The 22,543-nt window shown below is 33.1% G+C and overlaps 1 protein-coding gene across 1 annotated transcript in view; it reads right to left on the bottom strand.

Moving 5' to 3' along the window:
- Rbp6 (RNA-binding protein 6) overlaps nt 1–22,543 on the bottom strand; it is a 652,248-nt gene that overhangs the window by 470,551 nt on the left and 159,154 nt on the right. The window lies entirely within an intron of this gene.

Below are 22,543 nucleotides of genomic sequence, written 5' to 3'. Positions count from 1 at the left end.
GAGAGAGAGAGAGAGAGAGAGAGAGAGAGAGAGAGAGAGAGAGTGTGTGTGAGAGTGAACTCATAGAAGTCGAGAACGCCATCCACATTTCCCGAACTCCCTATCCTTTTCCTCCTCTTTCCCTCTAGCACCGCCAATAAAACTCAGGACACATAAAAGAGAAGGCCTGACCGCTACCGTCGATCTCCGATCAGGAGAAATTTTGCCAAAAAGGGGCGAACTGCATCGCGAAGTCCATTTATGTCTTGTTTCATTCTGAACACGAACACCTCAATAGAGAAGATATCGGGCTAGTATATATTGCCATAGACAACCTATAGAATTTAATACATTTCATGTTTATTCCAATTTTCGTGACATTTTAAAGAATTTACTTTTTATAAATAAAAAGTATTAAACATTTCTTACATCTTATCTTTTAATATAATTCTTATAATAATTGTTTTACAATAATTGTCCTACAATAATTTAAAAAATAATTCAATATATGTAATATTCGAAAAAGAAAATGTTAATACTCTCTCTCTGATTGGTTTACGAAAAATAACAATAATGTTAAAAATCTTATCTATCTAATTTATATGTATCTCTGCAAATCAGATTTTTTCATATTATTTTATGTTATGTTCAATACTTATGTGAGAATAAAAATAAAAAATAGGAAAAGAAAAGGAGATACATACGAAATATATCACAGTTAGATTTTAAAAGTTAATTGATTACAGCTATATTAAACTTGACTGTACATAATTGTTATTAATCTTATATGCAGTGCTTAACACTAGTCATGACAGTTAAATAGGCAAGCGTATGAAGTAACTATGTTCCATTTATAGTTGCTTTACGCTTATCGACTTTAAAGTTAAGAGTTGATGGTCATAATAATACAACCTAATACTACACACAAACCTTTAATCGATAACACAATTTTACGGAATACTATTCTTATTACTAAAGAATATCGATGAGATATAAGTATATTGTAGAAATATAGAATAAAAAGTAATTAAGACATGGAGGTAATTCAGCTTAAATTTTTGCAAATTATAAAAAATTCTGACACAAAATTAAAATTTTAGCAAAAGTCTAGTAAAAGAAATCCAGATTTACAAATAAAAAAGACTAAATCGTTCTTTCTGTGTACAAAATTGAAAAGAATTTTTTAAAATCTACGAATGTTCTAAAAAAAATCTAACATAATTCAATTTTCATAATCCCGAACTCGCATGAATCCATCAATACAAATAAAATAATCTAGCTATGCAAGATACATACTTCGTGACGTCTATATTGAGCATCGCTCAGATTTTCAATTTGCAGGTTGTCTTGTGTCTACACGATGTCCCTCGCGTTCCACCTCGAATCGGCATCCACCTGCCCACTCGACCGACATTCGCGAGAGGCGTAGATACCTACCAGGAAACGGAGTTTTGCAATATTTATACGTTTACGTCGATCGCCGATATAAATACTGCAAGACCTCACTATAGAGCCGGAAAGCCGCTATTTATGGCCATATACCGTCGCGGACGTCGCGAAACAGGGGTGTCATTTCCTACGAACTTTCCTCGCGACCTCCATGCACACTTATGCATTGGCAATTCCACAGTTATGCAACGGAATATATGACAATCGGTAAAGAATACTCATTCTGTCTCTCTCGCTCTAAAAAAAAAAACCACATACCTCTCGTCGACCTTAATTGCTGTATCGGATTGTTATAATTTTTGCGAAATCAACCATGAAACATAATATGAGTTCTGAACAATAATAATAATAATATACGTGAATAATAATAATATATATAACTCATTTATTAAAAGAAACTTCAAAATTAATTGGTGAAATGTTTAATATTGTAATATCGCATAATAATATAATTTATACGATATGGACATTGACGCAAAGAAGAATTTTATTATTTACGTGTAATGTGTAATATATTTCTTATAAAACGGTATTAAATCACGCGCAAATTCAGATATACAGGTTTTATACATACATATATTCGTAACTAATGAATACCAATTGTTAGTCCATTTATCAGACGTATAAAATTTAATATCAGAATTAATTAGCAAAATATTTAATACAGAATATTAAACAATTATTAAAGACAATTTCTTCATAAGAAGAGGTTTTATAATCAATCTGATGTCATTACACAATGTTATATTAATCAAAAAGTTCGTTCATATTTTTCATTAGCGTAAAAGCTATGTAGGAAAAGGTGGGCAATTTTGTATGATTCTGATTTACCTCTCTTATACGATAAAATTATACTCGTTGTGCATACAAATTTTATACGTAATAAATTCATATTATTATCTTTAATTGTTCGTTATTAGAGAGAATACAATTTAATCTATTTCAAAAATATAATTTACTCTCTTCTATACTTCACACCTAATCTAGTTTATATATCTTGGTAAATTATTATCAATGTAGCTGACAATTTTAACAAATTTACGCATAATCAATGCGTCAGTTCAGTCATTCAATACGAAAATAGATCAAATAAAGTTTATTGTGCAGTAACAAATTATTATCAACTTGCTAAATGATTGAATGTATTCAGTTTGTCTTGAAAATCAAAGTGTACTATATGCAAAAAAAGATTAGATATTAAATTATAAAATGTATAAAAACAGAATAAAAATAACGATATCTCTATAAAAATACAAATCATTAACTAATTTATCAAGGAGAAAAATATATAGTTTCCATATAATGACAATATTTTTCTTCCTTGACGTCTAAGATATAGTGATGTAACAAAGAGAATAGTTCCAGTTTAAAAATAAGCGGATAAACGAGTAATGGCAAGCGCGATTGCATAGGGAAAATAATTAGGCCGCGGTGAAGTCGCTTAATTATTTAGCAGTGAAATCGAAGCGCATTTAGCATGCAAATGATTATCGAACCGCGCGGATCCGGGTTTTACACCATCGTTGAATCCCAACATTTCCCGACCGATATATCGACATCCATCGTTTCCCACCCTCGCTCTGACCATTTTCCCACACTTTCGCCTTCTAAATGATAAATATAGATCTTAACTACACACACATGTGTTCCTATTACATAAAATGCTCCATAGAGAAAGACCAAGTTTACAAGATCCCTTATCAAATATTAATTATTGCAAGATCAAGAGAGAAATGGAGGAAATACTGGAAAAACTTCGAAATAGAGAAAAAACTGGGTATTTATTATTAATTATCATACTAATTAAATTTTCACTGACGTTAAAATTCCAATACACGACGACGACAAGTTGCGGTGTAATCGCAAGTATATTAATGTTTCACTTTACGGCGATGTAATAATTAATACTGCATAATTGTCTTGTTTACCTCGCATGTCGAGATTGCGTTGTTCGGCTTCTACGAACGGCGTAGATTCTTTTTTGCTTGTGCTACACCCCGCCTCCCTTTCCCATTCACCGCATTACTAATACCATCGCCCCCAGCCTCTTGCATCCACCAGCCGCATATTCGTATCCGAGAAAATCCGATAATTCCTGCCGTTGCGATGCGACGCGAGGCGCGGTGGAGCGAAAGAAGAACGAGAAGGAAGTAGCGGAAGAAAAGGAGAAACGGAACGAGACAGAGCGACTAAAGCCAGGTCGTTTCCGCAACGAGGTTGGTGCTTTGCTCGCGGCACTGTGCATATAAAACCCGCACGCCACTCCGCTGCAACACGCCAGTTCGCAGTAACCTCGCGAATAACGTGTATCTTCCTCAGCGATAAACAATTTTCCCATGCGAGCTGATAGAGTACATCGAGAGTACGCGTTAACGAGTCCGTGTAATGTATCTTCATTGTTAACGCTTAGGAGGAAGGAAACATCGTGGGAAATGCTTTCCTCTATGAAGCACGACGAAACACGCGTCTTTTACATCATCTACGTATGTCATAAAGAGCGATGGATTGATATGGAGATAAAGGAAATTGTATTTTAATGTAGCGAATTTAATAATTACTGAAAAATAATTCTACTATTATTATGTATTCTTGCAAGTAAATTAATATATTATAGAGTATACTTAATATGAAGATTATATCAAAAGGCAACATAAATTTAAAAAATACAACGAAATCATAATTAATACATTAAACGTAATTTAGGAATTCGATAAAGTAATCCTTCTCGTACTAATTTTTTATTTATATTTCTTATGTGCTCATCGATACTTAACAAATATATTATATTTCTTAATATAATCAATATTGTATGAGATTATATTACGAAAAAACGTTAATATTCGCTAAAAGACGCTGCTCTAATTCAAGGTTCTCATACTAGATAATCTTGCACAATCTCGGAAAATGACCTAAATATCCCGCGTCGTCTCCATTTTTCCATAATCCGCGTAGCGGATGGAGTCGCTTAATAACCGCTGGCGACGATCCTAAGTCCACGCATAATTATGGATCCACCGACACTCGACGTCGCTGGTGTAACGATCATGAGAGAAACCCACGTATACCTCGCCGTATTCACCCACGCTCGCGAGCCGATACACGTACGTACACGTACATACGATAGCGTATACACCCTCGCAGACCGCAAGGCACTTCACCCACCGGCATCATGAAACATACACCGCGGAGGGGATGAAAACAGCCATAGTACCATCGGTACACACACGGCGGGACACTATCTCCAGTAGCAGACGTCGCTGAAGATGCAGCGGGGGTTGCTCGAGAGTTACCGTCGGTTCATTTACCGGTATTGTTACCCGCCACGAATCCTCGTCCCCCATGGACTCTGTGAGCTCCCCCCTGCAGTCTCATCCCTACTTTCAACCTCGCGCATCAACTCCTTGCACGACACACCCTTCAGTCCCTTCGCATGTCTAAACACTGTACGTGCAGCCTACGTTCAACCGGTTGTACTACATACATGATTCAAATATTTGAGAGATGTGAGCGTCGCGAATGGAAACTATTGCTCTAAATCTATAGATCGTATAAAAATATTTCGACAAACAGAATAGATTTACGTGTTATCATACAACACCGCAGCATATTAGAATTATCAAATTTATCATACGATTACTAATAAAAATATTCGGGTATGTTAAGTTAGCACCCCAACTATAGTACTCAGGAATTCTGATTAGAGTTCTCGCTTCCTTTTGACGGGACGGAGAGTTCCCTATAGTTAATAACAAGAGTTCCGCTCAATAAACATTTTTTTTACATTTTTTAAAAATGGGGTGCTAACTTTTTATCGAATTTCGAGGTGGAATAGTTCTGAGAGGCTTAATAGCTTTAATTTGCGATTGCCTAGAGTTCCTGATATGTAAAAAAAATTGTCGAATAATAAAAAAAAAATTAAAAACTTTTTAAAAATTAATTTTTAGATACAATAGTTCTGAGATTGTTTAAAACAGACTTCTCTCGATACTAATATTATACCTCTTCATTCACACAAGCAAAATTAATAGGACGTATCATTCTAGTTAAATGCAATCAGATTAAGAAAGCTAAATTAAATGAGACTTGTTCTAACTCATTTACAGTTCGCGTTATATAACTATGGACACTCGCTGGCCTATCAAAACCATAAGGTTTCCTCCCAACACATATACCGTACAAATGCACGTTATCCATGCAAAATATCTGACACGGTACACGAGGATGTACAGGTGGTTCGTGTTTTATTAGCTTACAGTCGTCAATTACAATTTGCAATACGAAGTTTATTCCACCGGTGACGTTACGAGAGCGACGGAGCGGCCGACTCCTCATATCACACGCTCAAAATGAAAATAATTACTGCTGCGATATACGTATAATTAGAGTGACTCTCTTCTGAAATAATACGCAGATGCAAAAGTCAACTTTTATTTTATATATATTCTTGCCTGAGGAAATTGGGAAGAAGTTGCATAGAGACTACCGCATCAGGATCGAAGCGACATGTTATTAACATACGGGAAATTAAGCGCGTCATTAATATGGCTATTTTACGCGATTGCCCGTAGTACCGTAAACTACCCTTCAACACGTCCACATGGCCTTTACATATCCGTCAACCAAAATCAATACTACATTAACGAATACCGATATGTCCGTCGCAGCGAGGGGTCATCCTGTGACGTGTATTACAGACATTACGCGCCGTTATGTAGCCCGACAATATCGATGCATTATCCGCGCAGCGGCAAATACGTCCTGGCAATTAACGTAAAACAATCCCTGATTAAATTGTAACGACGACGAAATTATATCGCACGAAGCGAAATTCTGGCACCGATATTGTTAACACGTCCAAATGTTTCCTTCTTTTTTTTTCGTTAAAACATTAATTTTAATTTTGTTGAATTATGCGTACATATTTCTCTTGGTTAAACATATAGCTAACAGCTAATTTATTTATCTCGCTTAATTAAGACATGATAAAATAAAAATTTGATGAGACAATAAGAAAAAAAGCTGTATAAAAAAAGATGTGATTAAGATCAAAGAGCTGCACAATTTTGCAAATATAAAAAACAAATTATAAAATAAAAATTATAATTATAAAAAAGCAAAAATTATTTAAAATAGGTATAACAAAATGTGTTTTTAAACTTGTATAAGCGTAAGTAAAAAAGAATTCTTAAATAGAAGATCTTTCTTAAAATTGCTTATTCTCTTTATTGCAATTAATAATTTTCTCGTAGCATCTAATAATATTTCTCATTAATGGAATTTTTATATTTACGCTTCAAATTTACATTTTGAATAAATAATTCGAATTTAAAAGATACGTACGTGTCTTTAAAAATACAAATAAAATCATACAATACGTTACAAATTTTTAATTGCACTGTTTGTCCTTTTTGCATACATACAATTTTATTTATTGAAACTCTTTTTGTATTTAATATATTAGAAACGTTGAAATCCGGGTTTTCTTTTTAAATATATTAAAAGGTTCTGAGAGAGAAAAAAGAAAGACAGGAAAACTACAAAACTGCAGTTTGTTGTTGATGCGTGCTTAGAATGAAACCTGCTTTCAGGATCAAGGAAGCTTTGCTGTAAAGTTGAATGTCGCTTTTCTCATTATAGACTTCCGCTGTTGCTCCAGTTATCATCAAAACCGTTTCAATGAAAAGAAGCATTTCGTCTTTTTATTTATTCTATCTTCAGTCTCCATTTAGAAAGAAGAGACTAAGTAAAATTATTTATTTACAAGGGTTGTAACTAAAATGACGTATCGACAAAAAGCTTTTATATTAAGTATAGAACACAGCATAATTTATATATGTATCTTTGCATATCTTTCATTTTTCTTTAATAAAAATTTGGTTGAATCATTTCTATAATTGTCAAATTTTTATGTTATATACCTATAAATAATGTGATGAATTAAAAATTGTACAAAATGCATATTTATAAAATAATATATATAAGTAAATATATTTTGATTTAAAAAAGAAATTCTTATTATTTATTGTTATCTTTCCAATTCTCATAACATTAACATTAATAGTGATTCATTGAAGAAGATTGTCCTCGATGAAATAAGTTCGATGGAAATGATTTTGAATACTCTGTACATAAAATATGTAAATCATTCATCTTGAGAGAACAACAAATTCCTAGCAGGTTCGTATTCCAAACACCTCAGATTTCTGGAGCATCGATAATGTAGGACAACTATTGCGTCGAGCTACGCCAAAATAATTATTTTTTAATTTAAACAGAAAATTATCTTATCAAATTCTCTTCATATCACATTTATTCAGTTTCTTACACAAATACTTAATTTTAGAATACTTTCATTCAAATTTAAATTTCTTTAATGTAAAAATAATCTTGCACTGAATCTAAAAATGATAACGAGGATACCACGCCAATCGTAAACAATCCTGTACGATAAATTCGCTAGAGACCTGGCAAACTCGAAAAGTTCCAAGTCCGGAGGTCACGCAGATGTATCCTCCGTAACGTTCCGTAATCCGGCGCCAAGGAGGAAGGGAAACTGAAAGCAACGAAGGATGATCACGGAACAAGTCGGAGTTAGAGCCCACGGCGGATAACACCGGCTAACTAATATTACATTAGTTACGAGTCCTTATGAAATTAACCCTACTCCACCCAAGTTTCGCACAGGTCATCAACATGACTCGTTATTGTATTCACACACATACAAGATAATTCTAGAATTACCGCAAAGCTTAACGTTAGTCTAATAACTCTTGATACATTTAGAACTGATCCTTTCTCAACAAAAATTTAAACATAAAAACATTTAAACGTGTAAATTTTAATATTAAACTTTTACGAATGTAAAAAGAGCTTTATTTAAAAACACACCGATCATTAAATTTTGTTGACAAAAACATTTTATTATATGTTTATTTTTACGTGCAATAAATTATTAAAACTCTTAAACTTTTAATTTAAAATTAAAACTCGTCTCGAGATTTCTGTTCAAGAGAAGTCACTAATTTATAAAAGAAAAGTTTTTTGATACAGAATATTCCTTATAATGAATAGTAAGCACAGATAAATTCCAACGAAAAGCAAAGATATATTATAGAAAGGGAGCTACGAAAACAAGCTTAGACGAAGTGTTAGAAGGGTTACTGCAGGTAAAATCAGAATCAGAGATCGAAGTTGTTGAATCTCCTACAGCGAGGTAGCGAGAGAGAGAGAGAGAGAGAGAGAGAGAGAGAGAGAGGGGGGGAGGAGAGGGAGAGAAAGGAGGGTGTAAAACGAAGACGACAAGAGAGGGAGAGAATAACCCTCGCCTCCTTCGACCCTCGCCCTCCAACTATAACTCTACGCGAAGGAACTTGACGGGTCTTGCCGCTGATTAGAAGCACTCCAGCGAGTTTCTCGGTACCAGCATCGGAGATTAGGCGAGATGGAGTAGAGGAGAATTGACGGAGGAAGAACCAGGGAGGGAGAGAGAGAATCGACTGCTAAAGACAGCTTCACCATCGGACGAATGTACGCTCAATAACGTAACAATTGTTGATCTGTTTGCACGGAAATTAATATGATGGAATACACAAGGCTTCTTTCATTACCATAAAATGGGCCAATGCGTATTTCATGACTGACAATTAAACTTTTCTGATGCGCGAAATTTAATCATTGCAATATTTAATGCTGTTGTCATTAATTAATATTATATCAATTATAAAAATTAATAAATTATTCCTCGATAACGTCTTGAAACTCTTTATTTTTAAAAACGTTGAAACGTATCCTAATAAAAAATAGATAACTAACAGTAAAATACAAAATTTTTTTATATTACAAATTCTTAAAAATAAAATTCTACTAAACCGATCGTAAAAATTTACTTAATATGAAATAAATATTTAAAAATAGAACTGTTATAATCCCAAATAAAATTTACATTCATATATATACATGTGTGTGTATATGTACGTTCTTTAATTAAATATCGAGTAAATTACTTAATCTATTTATTTCATATATTTAAGAATAGAATTTTATTATCAAATTACATTTTCCTAGATATAAAAATTCATTAGAGTATCTTAATCTGTCAAAGTAATACAATCAGACTATCTTATGAGAGCCTAAGAAAAGAATCTTTATTTATTGATAAGATTAAATTCTATTACAAATCTTTTGTGCATACACAACTAGCAAAATGATAATCGTGACATTCCCGAACAAACGATCAACTTCGCGAATAATCTGACGTCTTTACCATTATCAGAAATGTACACTATCGCATATCTCGAATGACATTCTTTCATGTCATAGAGCGCAGTTCGTGCAGCAGCTCGAGCGTCAAGAATCCATTAAGAAATGCCGGTTATGGGAGAAAGGAGAGAAACTGACGTTGGTCTAATTTGTCGCTGCGAAGAACCTGGCAAGCACTGCTTGGTACCGCGTGCAGTTATCGCGAGAAATTCCCCGATGCGGCAAATTCCCGTCCCGGCAGGTCATAAGATTTTATCCTGGATATTCCAGTCAACCAATATTCTCTCTTCCTCGTGTTACTTCGAACCCATCCTCTAGAGATTTGGAAATTTATCAGAACAGATATCTAAATATAAGTTACAAATAACTATTCGATCATCTCGTAAACTGAAAAATATATATATAATCTTTAATAACTTTCATTCAAGCTATATTGTTTACTTGCTGCACGGAAAACTGCAAAAACAAGATATAAACAGAGTATTTTATTTAAAAAACCTTACAATATCACACACACACACATACACAAAATAAACAACTTTTATACTTGCTGTATTGAAAACACCAAAGATATGAAAAGTTAATTTATATTGAAGAGTTTATTTATGTTTTTTATATATAAAAAATTAATTATTTTATTAAAAGAAAATACCAACAAATAATTCTTATTATATTTTAATCATTAAGATTATGTATATTACATTAATGTTTACATAATTATTATAGTGTTATTTATTAACTAGAAATAATATTTTGAAATAGAAATAAGTAAAATTAAAATAAATTTTAATTATACAGACACACAAAAATTATCGCTTTTGTGATAATAGAAACAATTGCTATATGATATATCTTTCTATATATGCATAATAAAAATGTAAATTTATTGAGAAAATATAAGATCTTTCTCGGTTAGCTTAACAAAATATCTTTAGATAACATAAGATAATAAAAATTTCTTTGAAATATTTATTACAAATAGGAACTCGCAAGAACGGTACTTGGCTTCAGCTCGTTCCCTTCAGCAAAAGCTCGTTCAGATAGTGAATCACAGTAGGGTTTTATATCGCATAACGCGGTAAGAGAAACGAATGAGAGACGAAGATGAAATGAGGGAAATGTGTCCGAGATCGGATTGAGAGCGTATCGAGGTCTCAATTTCGTTTCAATTTCAAATAAAAGTAAGACTAAACGCCGACACGCTTCGTGATCGAGAGTGGATATCTTGGCGTGGAAAATTACGACAGGGCGTGAGGATACGTAGAAGATTCAGAAGAAAAAGAGGAACAAAAGACGAAGAGGATAAGGTGAAAGTACGAGGAGGGGACGAGAAAAGAGATGTTCGACTGTAACCTACAACAGAAAAAGACCGTGAGCAAGACACACAATTCTCACTTATATCATTCCCATCCTGTCCGTCATTTTATCTCTTTTTTTATCGTCCGCGCGAGTGGCGTGCAATCTATCGCGTGATATCTCGAATACGGGACATATATATATATATCCTGTATATTTGATATGTATTATATATAATATATATAAAATACACACACATATAATCATATACATATAACTATCAAATATAGAGGACTGCACAGTCTATCGGTATATCGATAAGGATGAGATCGACATCCCACCGAAGATTCTCAGATGATCCATCCAGCATCCCACGGGATGCCACCGCTATTATCTTCCGATATACTTTCCATCATTACGCTTTTTGTAATTCCATATTTCTCTTCCTCCAATTCTGAAGGCAATCCACTAAATTTTTTTCATCAAAGATACTGGAAATTCCACAAGGATTTATTTATCTTATAGCATGAATAACGTTGTTACACAATTTATTCGAAGCATGGCATAAAATTCCCGTTTCACTTTTCAAAAGCTGAAGAGCAAATTTTTACATTCGGGACATTTATCATTTCCGAACTCGTACGAAAATATCAATATCGAAATTACTCGGATAATCATTTGCTCGTTAATCATCGGCATGACACTGTTTTATGGCCAATTCACGTTAACTGGAGTCGCTACCGTCCTGTATTTTTCATGGAAATCAACAGGTTCACGGTAAAAGAGCCACGTCATCTTTCGCCCCCGTTCTCTCCCGATCTGGTTCCATAGAAGCGCAAGAAAGGGGATGGCAGGAACGAACGGAGATAGCAAATGGGAAAAAAGAAGGACGAAAGATGCAGCCGAGATTATCCACGTACGATAGTAAACGAGGACTATGGCTAACTATAACTCGTAGCTTCGGTCGTGGTACCCATTAAGATTTGCATAAAGAGTACCGCCGGAACAAAGGAAACTATATAGCATCAAAGAGGAAGAAAGAGACTGAGAGAGAGAGAGAGAGAGAGAGAGAGAGATAAACAAATACTGGAAAGTAAGAGAGAGTAAACGAATGTGTGAGCTAACATACAAATATAAGAACAAGAAAGAAAATGAAATTGTGCTCTCAGGAAACAGAGTTGTAAGAAGACAAGTTCACTTTCTAGACAATAAAGTAGTACACCATAAAAGTACAAATGATAAAATAAAACAAAATATAAAAGTATCGAGATTACATGAGGTAAAAATGATAAAAGAAAACTGAGGCTGAGTGAGTAAAAGAATGTAACAAAAAAAGAGAGGCATGTCACAGTGCCAGAAGAAAGATGGAACTGTTCGCAAGCGCGTGCTCTCTCATTACGAAGAAATCACAATGCCAGAGACGTGTTGCATAAAAACGTGATCCGCACGCAAATCGCCATCTTCCAGTGCGGCTTGCACGCGTTCCTTTCCATCTCTTACTCCTCTAAAATCCTTACTCCTTTTTTTTCCGCTACTATCATCAAATCAACAATTACTTCCCTAAGTTCCGCGAGTAAGTCGCCATTAAGACGCCCGCAAATAGTCAATTCTATTGGTTATTCATATCAATTGCATGCATTACTTGTTAGTCGTACTGCACGTAATTTAAGAAAAATATGATTAATTAAAGAGTAAAATCTCCTAAATTTTCTTTTCTTTTTTAGATGTACATTTATCTAATGATTACGGAATATATTATATTATTTTATTTGTATATTGTATAATATAGTGCATTTTCCTTGGAGTAAATTTTTTTTTTAATTTGGAGAATCCTTTATTAGATACATAATAAAGAAACATTTTTCACTTGAGTTAAAACCAGTCCACTCAAGTTTTGTTAAAATGTTGTATTGAATTTTTAATACATCCGAGTTTATTTAACAAAACGTGATTATGTTACTTGAATATTTTATATCAGAATTACATTTTTTATGTAAATTTTTTACATAATATTTTTACATAATGTCTGTGTTATTTTCTAATATATCAATTTTGTGTTAATTAATATAAAATTTTGTGTAGATTGTTTAGGATATGTAAAGTATGTTAAATTTAACACAATTTTTCAACTGTGTATAAAAAAATTGCTCTATTTAAAATTAAAATTAAATAAAGATTAGTATTTTACCTATTTGCAACATCAAATTTTTATCGTGAAAATCCTTTCATTTTCAGTAAAACTTATATATTAAAATTTTTCTCGAAAACTAATGACAATATTTTTAACCTTATTTTATAAAAAAATTAAAATGCAAATAAGTGGTTAACGTATTTATTACCGATATGGCACATTAAATTAATCAAAAGTATTTTATTCGTATAAAAATTGGAAGCAATATCGTCGCATTACAATTGCGAGTAACTCGGATCCGATTCCATTAGATAAGTGAAGGTATAGTGTATAATCCTGATAGAGTAGTTGCGATAAATAAGAACAGCGGACTTTCCAAACTTTTAAGAGCAACTCTTAAAAGCAACTCCTATTTATCCCGGTTTATCTATCGGCCTTCGAGCCAGTACGATCCAAAAGGAAGCCCTCCGACTTTCAGAGAGCGGTGCGGAGCCAAGTGGCTGGCGACTGCGCGAACCCCGAAGAAGAAATCATCAAGCAGATTGCTCCGTAAGAAACGTGGAACAGTCGGCCCTCGGGAACGCTGGATTACCAAGGTCGATTTCCCACTCCGGCAAAGGAATAAGTTCGTCGTACATCCCCTCCGATCCTTCCTTGGACCATCCCCATCGCCGTCATCCTTTCTTTCCTACTCGTTTTCTTCGACGTTTCGCCTTGAGGATCTTGAGCGGGACGATTATCGTCGTGAAAATCTCGAAAGAGAACTAAGGTACCGGTCCTCATCGACAGATTCCATCTAAGCTCTGCTTTTCCTTAATATCCTCACCGCAAGCTTCACGTCACTATTTTACCAGAGTCTATTCTCGCTTTTTTTTCTTTTCCATATTCTTTTTTTTTTCAATTCCGCTTTTTTGCAACTTAATTTTATGTAAAAACTAGTAAAACTTGTTAAAAGATCCATGTATGAAATATAGCGAGATAAAAGTTAAATGTAAAAAATAATGACAATTAAATCGATAAAGTAATGAAGAAATTTGATAAAAAAAAGAGCCGGATTACTGTAAATAAAAAGGAATAAAGTACAAAACAGTGAAATATAATTTTCCACGTAAATACGAATACAAAATAAAAATTATACGAAGAGAAAATTATGTTTCAATTATATTAAAAATGTTTTAAGGACCTTCCTATCTTTTGTCCTATATTTCTTCTCGTTCGTTGCAAGTGGATATTGGGAATCCATAGCGCTTTGCTTCGACAATGTTGGCGATTCTCGAAAGAATGGCGGTTTCAGGAGAAATTTCGACACGCCATTGTGCGGAAGCTGAAGAGCAATCGAAAGAGGAATAGGTCGGCCCAGAGAATAGCATCGGGCGGGCTTATTAGTTCCCGGGACGCAAGCAAGGCTCGCTATAAATTACGGTACACGTTGATAGAGCAATATCGCGGCTGACATTAATACTTACAACGGGGATGAGAGATCTGAGATTGTGCCAGAGGTCGAATCATTAACGATGATTTATTGGCCGCGAGAGCTTCTTCCGGCGACGCGAGCGCGTCTCTGGAAAAAGGATTGGGTTTTGCGCCATAACTTCTCGCAAGACCGCAATTGAAAACTTACCGTCGCGATAAATAACGTTGTTGATCGTCGCGAGGATGCGCCGCCGGTCTGACTAGCTTCTCGTAAAGAATCGTGAAGACGATAATTTTCTCCCGGATGTGTCAATATTAATATCATATCGAACCAAATGCTTTTCAAACAATTTTTTTGTAATCTACCAAAACTTGTTTCGTAAAACTGCATTGAATTATATATTTTTTAGAATCAATTAAAAGATTGGTTTCAAATGTAACTAGAAAATAGATTGAGAAAATTAAATAATTATTCACTTTTCATATTTATCAAATTTATTTTCTCAACCCTGGTGAAAATAGATCGTTAAAATCATTAAAATTAACTGTGAAATCGTGAAATGGAAATGACTGAAATATCGAATATATTTTAGTATAAATAATACTTTTAATATTGATACTAATAAAAATTAATGATATACTAATTAATAAAAAACAATAAAAATTAATAATTTTTTAAAAATAATGGAAAATAACAAAATATAATCTCAATATATTTAATATTTTTATAGAGATTTATTCATAGAAATTAAACACTAATAGTGAAATATCTACTATAAATCCTCAAAATAATTTTTAAAAATGCGAACAAAAAACGAAAAGTGTAATGCAAAATGTATGTATAAGATTTTTACAAATTTATTAATAGATGTTACAAAAAGACAATAAAATTAAAATGCAAATATATTAAAAATAGTTGAAAAATAATATACTAAAATGTGTCTATTAAAAAAAATTAATTGTAACAAAAAACATTAAATTGATAAGAATTTCTTATATGTAATTATTTTCTTCCGGTAACTAAATGTTCTTTTTCTAACTACAAGAGATCTATAAACATCAAAATAGTTTTGAATCATTAAACTATTAGTTCATTTAGTAAATTCAACAAAAAGTTCGGCGTAACCAACGGTTTGATTGGTCATATATCAACAAGTAGTTTTTATGTCAGTAATAAAACTTTAGTTATTCATACGAAATATTTTTCTCAGTTGTTCCCACGATATGAATAACTTTTCATTAAATTTATTACGTTCATTGATTTTTATTTTGAATTTACTAAATTCTCTCTTTATAATCTGTTTTATATTAAATTGTTAATGTGAAACCTTAATGAAATAACACTGAAAGTGGGTCAGTTGAAATAGATTTCTGTATGCAATTCAGTATACATATATATATATATATATATATTTCGTCAATATTCATTACAATTTCAAAAAAAAATTCCATCAGGAAAATGTTCTTCTCAATTTTGGTATTTTTATAAATATAGCAAATATTAATTATTATCTATTTCAATATATAAATACTTTAGTTAATACGATTTAATTAATAAATTTTGAATCAACATAAAAATTTGCTATTAATTATTAATTATTAATCAATTTATACAGTTATTTACTTCTTCACAACTATTTCATTTAAAATCAATTTTGTATTATGTCTAATTGTTTCCCCCTTTCCTCACAAATAAACAGCGCGAATAAGTAAGAGTGAAAAAAAATTTGCTTATATTTCAATAAGAAGAACGAGCTTCGTTTCTTACGAAGTGGTTTTGTACACGCAAATGGTAGGATGGCGGAGAAGAACGAAAGTAAAAGGAGAGAAGCTAGCAGTGAATAAACGAGGGAGAAACGCACCAGAGAACGAGAGGAAACGCAAAGCGACGGGACTCACTTCGAGAGCAGCGAAGCTTATATTATGCAAAGCATGTGCGCTCTCTATCCCCCCCTCCCCCCTCTCTCACTCTGTCTCTCTCGCTTACCTCGAGATTTATGGCGGCCGTTTTGCTTCGACTACTACTATACGATCGCATACACACTCTAGGTGCTTTTTGCGCAGATTCACTTGCTTCACGAACAACAGGATAATCTAAAATGTTTGCAACGAAGTGCATTTTCTGGGACCGGAAACAATCAGAATCTTAATATGTAAAAACGTAATAATTATCTAATTGTAAAAATTTTGTAGTTTAAACTGTTTATAATTTTATTTTTTACATTTTAAATCTTTGCATTTTTGAATTGAGATTCTGTTAAAAATGCTTATATTAATTTTTACAAAACGGAAAAGCCACTAGTGTACTGAAACAATTATCATATTTTGAGGAAAGGAATACAATAAAGTAATAAAACTCTTAACAAATCTTACTTAAAGAAAAGCTATAAGATTTCATGTAATAACCCTCTAAAGATTAAGCATATGACTTTGTATTTAGTGTTGAGTACTACCTCTATATACGTATCTAGATATATATAATATAAAGATACATTTAAATTCGGACATTTATATCTGTATCTAGTATTTGTATCTACAAAAATACAATATCTGAACTGATTTTCAAACATATTTTCAAATACATTTTCTCAGCAAAGACTCGATTCCATCATATTTGTGATAAGTTCATTCCTGATGCAGACCTGAACAAATATAAGTTTTATTTGTAAAACTAATAACCAATAATGTCTGTAACGTTTTATCGTAAATCGTTTTTCAATAATTGCACATTTTAATATTACCATTATTATAATAAAATATTGTATAAAATATAATTTAAAAGTATCTGATATGTATCTGAAGATACTTTTAAAGTATCCGTTTCTATACATTTTCGCACATGTATCTATGTGTGTATGTATGCCTAGATATTTTTTAAAAGTATTTTACCTATAACAATTTATATTTGACGCACTTAATCAAAGATATCAAGTCATAAGCTATTAATTTCAGCATTATTAACATTAGAGAACTGAAATTTTTCTATGCATTATTTTACCGCGTCGTTCCTTCTCTTATTCAAGCAAAACACAGTTTTAAAGCACAATAACTCATCGTAATATCGCATTATTATTTGTTTCATAATGGTATTGCTTCTATTGCTGTCATTGCAACAAACGGCAACCACATCCCGTTATTTAATTCCAGATTTCTGCATTCGCACAAGCAACATTGTTCGCGTTACAAAAAAGAACTCAAACGATGGCAGGAAATTAATCAATCAAACTCCGTGGATTTTTGCTCTCGCGATCGATGGGTCGTTGTAAACGCGCACCCGTCGCGGATTTATAATAAATTCGCACGTTTATACGGTCGAGCGATTGGCGGCGGTCCAAACAGGCAGTTTGATTGTTTCGAATGGCGGTCGGCGTGCGTAATCTATTTCATCCAGTTAAAATATCTCATTAATCGCCGTCGCGCGAACCGTTAAACATTTTGTCGACGTGACTCGCGAATATTATTCGGCCGATAAACGCCTCGTACCGAATTGCGAGCAGGCAGGGATATTTTAACATAGAGCAGCGGCATATAACAGGACGACTGGCTGTCGTGTACATTACGACAAGTACGGATGCATTTTCAGAGTCACTTGCAACAACAGCCTCGCTCAATTAACTCTATTTACTATCCCTTTGCAGTTTACCATCCTATAGTCTAGACTGTAACGAAGCATAGACGTTTAGAATGTTTAGAAACTCTCCTTGATAAACTGTAATAATTTAAAGAACTCTTTTTACTTTTTGTATTTTAGACGATGTGAATTTTCATTGTTTTTTCTTTCACTTTTTCATGCTTTACGTTAATTTCAATAATAAGTCACAATAATAAATAACACAAAGCACTTTTAATTATGTATTAGCTAGATAGATAATAAATCTTTGAATAAATAAAAACTAAAATGATTCAATTGATTATTTAAAATCCAAAACTTTATATGAGCTACAATTTTAAAAAGTTCGAGAAAGATTTTAAATAAAAACAAACCGAATGTTAATCGATAATACATTTATCATAGTATTTTCGTTAATCATTCTTAACAATCATACACTTGACATACATAAACACAAAAATGCAAATTAAGTAATTGATCGTGCTGTTAATCTGTATCACTAAAATCCACAGAAATTCTAAAATTATAATAGAGAGCCTTTTTTCTTTATAGGTCATAATGAAAAAAATCAATAAAATATGATAGATATATAGATATTAATATTTCGATTGATTTAACGAACAAATGTCGCAAATAATGAACTTTTCAAATATTTCATTCAGTATAGTGTGTTATTTAATAAAAATACGCACGCGCGCAGAAGGATAAGCGAGGGTATTATTTTTTCAGCTTACCACTCCATGCAAAGACCGATGCTACAACTCTCGGCGAATTTGTTAATCGCGCGGTTAAATTCTCCTGCTATGCCACACAGGCGGCCGGTTTGGACGCGATAACGCGTTAATTATCGCCCGGTGATATTTCCTCGCGGCGTCGAGCCGGATTCGTTTCAAAAAGGGCTGTCCCGTGAAAAGCGCTATTCAGCCTAATTACGGACCACGGGCAACAATGCTCGCCCTTCTTTTCCGCCTGCCGCTGTCTTTTATCCTCGTCACCCTTTTTGCATTATCTCACGCTTTCTCATTCATCTGAATTCGCTACCATTCTTTGCGCCTCTATTTTCGTAGTTGCGCAGTACACACGTAGGAATATACATATATGTCTCGTAACGTAATTTTCTAACAAAATAAGGGGCACTGTATTCTAACATATTAGCAAAATAAAATGTTTTTTTAACTTTTATTAACCCATTATTGTATAACAAAATTACGTCCTTTAAAAAATATTTAATTTTTCATTATGCAGAAGATGCTAAAACTGCTATATTTTCTTTTAATTATAAATTTGTAGAATTTATAACTAATTTTTACTGTAACGTAATTTTGCATAAATTAAAATCTTAATTCAAATAAAAAATATTTAATAATAATTAACCTTTATATAATTTATAGGCAAATTAAAGATTTTGTTTAAGTAGTCTTACTTTTTAATTCTTTTGTTTAGTCAATAGGTAAATTACTATGTAGTTTATATAAAGATAGAACAACCGATCGTTAATATTGTATAACATATTATAATACAATAACAAAAACATATAAAAGCTTCCATTGACATAATAAATGTTTTTGTTGTGATCATATGCGATCTACATTTTATCGCGACAAAGCTTTTTTCGGAACACACAATGTCAAATCGTCTATAAATTCATGGAAATACTGCAAAGGAAGTCGTTCGCAATCTCGGCTACATTGTCGACCACGATACCGAGGCAGATCGTTAAAAAAATTTTGCACAGAGAAAGAGAGAAGAAAAGAATGCGAGTGCACGTTCATTGCCGCGTTTCGCGAGATATAACGATGCACGCATGAATGCATTTGTTAGACCGTTTCTTCGATTATCCTCGATGGCTATCGAGCGGAGGAAACTTTTATCCACGAACAAAGCTTCGCAAAAAAATCCAAATTTCTGAATCCATCCGAATAATAATCGTAGCATAGTATACAGTATATCGATATTTAAATTTAGAATAGTCGTTATCTTAATTTCAAATATTATCATCAATTATATATTATAAAGCTAAAAAATTAAAGCGTTTAGTTGTTTTTAATTTTTCATATTAGCTTCTCAGAGAAGAGCAAATTTAAATTTTGTATTTTAGAATTATCTTATTAATAACAAATTATTAATAAATATATTGTTACAGATACTAAATTGTTACTCATTTCAAATGAAAAAATCAATAATACTGACACCTTAACTATTCAATATTACATTGTGACACAAAAAGAATTTCAAATGAGAAACTTGTTATAATTTCTAAAGCATGGAGAAGCTCATTAATGTACCGTTGACAGATTCGATTTTTACCATTAGGATTAAAAAAAAAACTATTGCGAAACATCGAATTGATACGACTTCGAAGTAATTTATAAGCTGACGTATTCTTCGCCACAAAAATGGCAGCGCTCCAGACGGCGATGTTTCCTATCCTGGTCATTTGGTTGCCAAAGCGAAAGGTCGAAAGGGAGGAAAAAGCGGAAACGGGCCGTCATTTAAAGCGTAAAGCGGGGATACGCACGTGTTCGATGAAGGGAGCAAAGAGGAGGACGTATAGAAAGGGAGAGAAAGAGGAAGAAAAAGTCCGAATGGAATTTCCCGTGCGATTTTCCGCGGCGTCTCTTTCCTCCACCGGGGCCACAAACATTTTCTTTCTCGCGGTAGCGGCGGCAGTGGCGGCGATATCCTCTTCTATATCCCTCTCCGCCTCACCGCTTCATTCCGCATATTCTCCGCTAGCGAAGCCATTTATATCGGTAGCGGACAGCGAGGCGGTGAGGCGGTGAGGCGGAATAAATCGCGACTCTCCTTTACAAGTGCTGCCAACGGGAATAGAGACATCGCCTTCGTCTATCAATTATTTGCCATGCAATTTACGAGGCCGCACTGGCGGGAAAAGGAGTAGGTCCAAAAAGAACGGGGGGGAGGGAGTAGTAAAGAGAGAAACGCAACTCCGAGGCCGACAGTGCACCCGTTGCAAATAAACTCGCCATCCCCGGTTGGCGGGGAGATGACATCTTTACTACGGACCTTTGTGACTTCCTGTTACCAAGCTCTCCCTAGTTTCCCCACCCCTTTTGGTTCTACTCGCGGTTCTTGCTCGCTTCGACGTGCCCAAATCCAAATATCTCGGCGTTCCCATATTTTAAAGATGAGCGCGCCGATTTATGGTTCGGACGAAGCCGAGCGCTTCCGACTGCCGCGGATACAAATTGTTCTGTTTTTCGATGGTTTTTCCAGTCCGGAAAACCGGGCTGCTCCTGTATTCCTTCCTAGAAGAACAAACAAATATTGCGACCTGGTGCAGCCAAAGCAATGTGTCGTATTGGGATTTTATCCAAAGAGAAATAGATGCACAAAAATCTAATTAGAGAGACTGATTTATTATATACATATGTATATATACGCACACACACACACACACACACACACACACACACACACACACATATGTATATACATCTGTGTGAATATATGCGATATAATCCGTTAAATAGTTAAATTGATAAGCCCTGTGAGAGAGAGAGAGATAAAATAATTCTTCGAAAAATAATATCACACAATAAAAAGCATTATTTATTTAAGAAATAAAGACTATTGTTATCTACTATATTAATGTTAAAATTGTCGAAAAATTACGAGTAATATGATAAATTAAAATTGAGAGACGATAGGAAATATATTTATGTACTAAAATATGTTTAAATAAAGAATAATTAACTTATAAATGTTTTACAACAAGTTGTAATCTATGTATAATCCTATTTTTTATTTACAAAAATCAGTATAATTAAAACATCTAACATATTTATGAAAATTTAATTCTTTATGGACATATGGAAACATCCTCTTTTAATTTGTAAATTGATTCAGATCAACTCTATTATATTTTAAATTGTAATATTATCAAATTACATTCACAAATCAATATTTTATACTAATCAGATTATTTTTCAAAAATCGGTCAGCTGTATCGTGTCTACTTTTTTAAATTTTATAATTTTTTAGAAATCAGAATTATAAGTTCAAAAAACCTCGAAAAAGCTCAGAAAGTGAAGTTTCGTCTGACTTTGTTAAAATGCTCCCGTCTTCGAAGAGAGATTAATTTTTACGCATTTTTTCATATACAATATGTATACATGTCAATCAAAATAAATTCACACACGCACGCACGCACACACACACACATACATACACGATCTAACAAAATTTAATTTATCTCTTACAAACGAGCAAATTAATTTATAATATAAGGAAACAAAATGAGAAATATTAAAGTGAAAAGTAAATCAAATAAAAAATAAAATAAAGAGAAAATTTGATAAAAAAGAAAAATAGATAAATAAAAATGGGAAAAAAGGAGAGAGAGAGAGAGAGAGAGAGAGAGAGAGAGAGAGAGAGAGAGAGAG

This window comes from Cyphomyrmex costatus, unplaced genomic scaffold (genome assembly GCF_001594065.2).
Source record: "Cyphomyrmex costatus isolate MS0001 unplaced genomic scaffold, Ccosl1.0 scaffold296, whole genome shotgun sequence".
Taxonomy (NCBI): domain Eukaryota; kingdom Metazoa; phylum Arthropoda; class Insecta; order Hymenoptera; family Formicidae; genus Cyphomyrmex; species Cyphomyrmex costatus.
The sequence above is the reverse complement of the archived record's forward strand: the minus strand, read 5'-3'. Positions and strand labels throughout refer to the sequence as shown.